The sequence below is a fragment of the Neomonachus schauinslandi genome, chromosome 8 (assembly GCF_002201575.2).
Source record: "Neomonachus schauinslandi chromosome 8, ASM220157v2, whole genome shotgun sequence".
Taxonomy (NCBI): Eukaryota; Metazoa; Chordata; class Mammalia; order Carnivora; family Phocidae; genus Neomonachus; species Neomonachus schauinslandi.
The window spans coordinates 16,581,310-16,587,106 of NC_058410.1; the positions used below are offsets into that span (position 1 = coordinate 16,581,310).

Below are 5,797 nucleotides of genomic sequence, written 5' to 3' on the forward strand. Positions count from 1 at the left end.
GCTCACTGTTGGGATTCCTGCACTTTGCCTTCTAACTGGTTGAACAAGAATTCTGCACAAAGAGACTGTTAGGCAACTTCTCCTTTGGTATTGGAAATGAGATACTTGGCAGCATCGCGATCCTGTTCATTGTTAAAAAAATACTATATGACATTAGGGAACCTTGGGGATTCTTTCCTTTGAGACACAACCTCAAGTCTTTTAAATAAAACAATATTAGAGAGGGGAGCTAAGGTGGTGGAGTAGTAGGAGGACCCTAGGCTTCCCTCCTCCCTCGAACACGGCTGGATAAATATCAAATCATTCTGAACACCCAAGACAGCGATCTGAGGACTGACAGAACAAACTACACAACGAGAGGGAGAGAAGAGGTCACATCGTGGAAGGTGGGAGGTGCGGAGGTGTGATCTGGGGGAGAAAAGCATTGCAGGTGCTGCAGAGGGGAGGGAGCCCTGGTTACGGAGACAAGTGAGAGAGAGAGAGAGAGAGGCAGAGGGAAAGAGGCGCACACAGGGGGTCGCACAAGGAAAACACGTCGCCAAAGCCACGGGCTGGGAAAACGAGATGAGTTGATGATAGTGAGTTTTTACAACCAGCAGAGCTCAAAGACTGGAGTTTTAGAAGCCTGCAGGCGTGGCTGGTCTGGAGCCTGACAGGTATAGCGGTGGTTCTGTGGAGAAGGAGGGCAGATAATCCGGAAGGTGACGGTGCAATCGGAGGATCTCCTGGGACACACTGGGAAAGAGGGTTCTCGCTTCTTAGAGAGCATCTGGGAGAAGTGGCATTGTCTCTGAGGGGACAAAAGAGCCTGGAGTTTGGAGTAAAGTGCAGCCAAAAGCCAGCGTCAAGGTTAGTGGCCCTCAGGAGGTGTCTCTGTCACTAGGCTAAGGGGCAGGGGAGCACAATGGTGTGGCTTCCTTTCTGGGATAGGCTTCATCAGTCCCAGCATGGGAGACCCTCCCCCAAGGGATCAGCTGCCATGCCAGGTCCCTAAAGTTTGTAGTTTTGAAACTTGGCCGGTGTGCCTGGCATAGAACACAGGTGCACTGCCCTGCTTGGGGGGGGGGGGGGGAGACAGCCCGGGCCCTGGCCGGGGGGGGGGGGGGGGGGGGCAGACAGCCTGGACACTGACAGGGTGAAGGCAGGGGTCTGAGGGATGCCTGGGACACACGAGGGGAGATTGTTCACTCTTCTGCGAGGGCTTCCCAGACAGGGGCAGTGCAAAGTCCCTTCTTTGGGGAGGAGGGAGTGGGCTGAAGCCATTTTTACCCCCCACCCATCAGCGGGGACTGACTTCAGGGAGCAGCGCGGTGGAGGCCTGAGCCCCTTACACCTCACCCCACCCCTGCACTCTGCAGGTGCTTCTTCACAGGGCAAGTGTGCCTGAGAACCAGAACCACGGGCCCCCTGCTAGAACCAGCACAAACCCCCACACGCACCAAGTCTACTGACCCTCGAGGGCTGTAAACCTCAGCTCTAGTGGAAATAGCAGGAGGTCTCTTTAACAAGTAGACCCAAGCACATGCAGTTAAAAGTTAAAACAGACTCTGGCCAAGGTCCAAACACTCCCCACTGCAGGCAAGGAGAAACTCAGCAGAAGCCTGACTTGAGGGAGAGAGCAGTCAAACCACAGCCGCAGAGGGCACCAGGCACACCCCAGAGACACCGCCTCAAGCTCCCGGGGCCGGGGCCGGACAGGATATTACCTCCTCTTTATAAAGCCATTTCTCTCAGGAGCAGGTAACATAACAGGTTTCCTTTCCTTTGTTTTTATTTTTGTTTGTTTTTTTTGATTATACATGTATTTAATGTCATTTTATTTTTTCTTCATTTTTTAATTTAAATTCAATTAGTTAACATACAGTGTATTATTAGTTTCAGACATAATTTAGTGATTCATCATCTGCATATAATACCCAGTTCTCATTACATCACATGCCCTCCTTAATGCCCATCACCCAGTTACCCCATCCCCCACCACCATCCCCTCCAGCAACCCTCAGTCTCCTATGATTAAGAGTCTCTTAATAGTTTGTCTCCCTCTCTGATTTCCCTTATTTTATTTTTCCCTTGCCTTCCCCTTTGATTAGATTTTAGTTCTTTTATTTCTCCAGAAAGGGATTCTCTAGTGTCTTCTATGCTTTTTTTAAACCCAACTAAGTGTCTTTTTCATCCTTATTCTGAACTCTAGTTCTGACATATGACTTATATCCATGCTGATTAGGTCCCTGGCAGTCAGTACTGCCTCTCGTTCTCTTTTCTGAGGTGAGTTTTTCCGTCTTGTCCTTCTGTCCAGAGAAGAAGAGATGAACAAGAGAACAAAGTCCTAAAATGGCAACAGCGACCCAAAAATATGGAACTCTTCATGAATTTGCACGTCATCCTTGTGCAGGGGCTATGCTAACCTTCTCTCTATTGTTCCAATTTTAGTATATGTGCTGCTGAAGCAAATACCAGGTTGATATTCTTACTCTGGACTCAGTTGTGAGGACCCACAGAAGGGAAGAGAGGATGATTAATTTAGTCTGGGGATGTGGGATGGTTAATTTTGTCTGACCACTTAGTATTTTGGATGAAGTTAACATTTAAATTGGTGAACTTCAAGTAAAGGAAACTGTCCTCCAGGACATTGCTGGGCCTTGTCAAATCAGTTGAAGGCCTAAAGAGAACAAGAAGAATGACTTCCCCCCCAAAAAGAGGGAATTCTCCCACAGACTGCCTTCAGATTCCGTCTGCACCATTGAGTCTCCTGGGCATCAGTATGCTGGCCCACACTGCAGATGTCGAGTTGATGGCCTCCATAGGCACGTGAGTCGATCCCTTATTATCTCTCTGCCTGTCTACACGTCATACTGGTTCTATTTCTCTGGAGAAGTCTGACTAAAAAGAGGGGTAAGGAAGATTAATGGCAGGTGATATTTGTGCCCAGCTTTCACGGGGCACTGGCTGTTGGCCCGTGTGATCCAGAACACCTGACAGAGGAAGACAGAAAGCCTGGAGGCTGATGGTGAGAACCTTAGGGTTTTGGAGAGGAAGAGATTCCAGGAGGCGAAATGGGCCAGGGAGGTTGTGTGGGAAATCCCTTAGCAGTCATGAGTTTCAAGCAGAAAAATCATTGGGAACACATTGTCCACAGAAGGCTTAGAGGGTGATTCAGTTGCCTGCCATCTCCACCGAAGTGAGGGTCGGGGTCTGTAGAGATTAAGTGTGCGCACGTCCCAATTCCACTCCTCAGCTGCTCTCCTCTCTAGAAGGGCCTGGGCTGACCATGCTGATGAGGTAGAGGAGGGAGAGGCTGCCGAAGGCTGGAGCACAGAGAGGGAGAAGGAAACAAAGAAGGAGGACCTGCCTTTAAAAAAATGACCAGGAGCTTTTTGGAGTCATTTACCTTGTTACATCAAATTCTGAAATTGAAGTATTTCTTATGTCCCCATTTTTCAGAACCATACAAATTTTTGAAACAAGCCTAAACTTCTAAAGACGTTGTAAGTCTTGTACCAAACACTTTTCTTCCTGAACCGTCTGACAGTGAGCTGTCACACTGATGTCCTCCCAGTTTCCGTGATGTCCTCTGACACCACACACTTTAGGATGTATTTCCCACAAACCAGGACATTCTCCTGGGTCACCATCATCTCCTAGTAGGTCTCACAGTAGCTGAATGCCTCCTCGTCCTCAAACTCTGCTTCAAGTTGTTCCAGCAATGCCCAATACGGTCAAAGAGATCATGGACATAGGTGTTTTCCATTTCCTGGATGTGCTGAAGATGAGGGTTTTGGTTGATTTGTTTAATTTTTAAATGTAGGTGAAGAGATTTAGATTTAGGAGGCCACTGTGAGTGTATGTTGTCCAGAATTTCTCAAATATATACTTGAAAGCTTTGTTCATCTGGTGTTTTGACCCATCTTTTTTTTTTTTTTTAAAGATTTTATTTATTTATTTGACAGAGAGAGACACAGCGAGAGAGGGAACACAAGCAGGGGGAGTGGGAGAGGGAGAAGCAGGCTTCCCGCCGAGCAGGGAGCCCGATGCGGGGCTCGATCCCAGGACCCTGGGATCATGACCTGAGCCGAAGGCGGACGCTTAACGACTGAGCCACCCAGGCACCCCGACCCATCTTTGTGTCATTTTTTGACAGTAGTTCAGATTACTTAGTCTTAAATAGAGAGAAATTGAAATCTCCTAACATATTTATATATTGTACATCAGCTGGATATATTACTAAGTTTTTGCTATGACACATAGCCCTACAGTAAACAACCATACATCTCCATTGCTTTTTGGTTCCCATGTGTTTCTAGCCTGAAACTAACACCAGGATTACCATGCAGTAGGATGAACACATCAACCACTGTCTGGATAGGGTGAAATATAGGGCAAATGAGTGATTACATTTAAACTCCTACCAACAAGTGAGAAAACTCGTTATTCCATTTCCTGGTCAGCACTTGCTATAGCTATGTTTAAAATTTTGTCAGTTTGATGTGTGTGTAAGGCATCCTGTTGTTCTTCTTTATCTTGATTATTTGGGATATGTTCAATGATTTCATAGGCTGATTTACCATCTGTTGCCTGCTCTAAGCATTGGCACACATCTTAGGAGAACTACACTTCTTATTTATTCACAGGAGCTCTTTGTATATATTGGATACCGATCCTTTGTTCAGAGGGGAATAGATCAACTGTTAGAAGCAGATCTGTTTCTGCTGTGAAGACTCACTGTGCACTGAAGGAGGATGACAGGAGAGACAGTGCTGTGGTGGGGGACCTAGGGAAATCAGGAAGATTCTCAATTGCTTCATTCCCAGAATATCTGTTAAATGCCGACATGTCAGGATCATATTTGACACTGACAGATGACTGCCTGAAAGTTGACTTCTGAGTGATCTTGAAATTCTCTGTCTCCACAAGAAATCTAGCAGAATCACACTTATATTTACCCCATGCAGTGGAGGAAAAACAAAATTCCATGAGTTCTTATGGGATATAAAACAAATTCCAGATTAATTAAATATTTTATAAGAGATATGCTTCTTTAGATATATGTATATGGAAATAAATTGCTGAAGAAAATAATCACATTATATATTTTTTAAAGATTTTTTTATTCATTTTTGAGAGAGAGTGTGAAAACAAGCAGGGGAAACGCAGAGGGAGAAACACACTCCCCACTGAGCAGGGAACCAGAAACAGGACTCCATCCCAGGACCCTGAGATCATGTCCTAGGCTGAAGGCAGACACCCCACCGACTGAGCCACCCAGGCCCCCCAAAACAATCACATTATAAAGTATTCCATTTAAGAGTCAATGAGGTAGTGGGTTGATTTTAAGGAATATAAAGTATAGTTCAATAAAGTATTTTAAAAATTCTAAAAAGTCAGTGAGGACACAGAAAATTTGCCTGAGTTTACATAGCTTCAAGGATATTTTTTTGGCTATAATGTCTGCAAGTACAAGGTCATCCTACAGAGAAAAATCTGACATTTAATAACCAAGGACAAGATGGGAAATGTTCTCTTTGTTGACAGTTCTTGGTCAAACATTAAACATTTCAGCACAAGAATGCCATCACCTGGACAGGGCGCCTGGGTGGCTCAGTTGGTTGGGCGACTGCCTTCGGCTCAGGTCATGGTCCTGGAGTCCCGGGGTCGAGTCCCGCATCGGGCTCCCTGCTCAGCGGGGAGTCTGCTTCTCCCTCTGGCCCTCCTCCCTCTCATGCTCTCTGTCTCTCTCTCATTGTCTCTCTTGCAAATAAATAAAATCTTTAAAAAAAAAAAAAAAAAAAAAAAAAAAAAA

General features: G+C 45.8%; 1 non-coding gene across 1 annotated transcript; it reads right to left on the bottom strand.

Moving 5' to 3' along the window:
• Positions 1 to 2,347: 2,347 nt before the first annotated feature.
• On the bottom strand, positions 2,348 to 2,450 carry LOC123325564. Its single transcript, XR_006540503.1, has one exon. It is a non-coding gene; the product is annotated as a U6 spliceosomal RNA (small nuclear RNA).
• Positions 2,451 to 5,797: the final 3,347 nt, after the last annotated feature.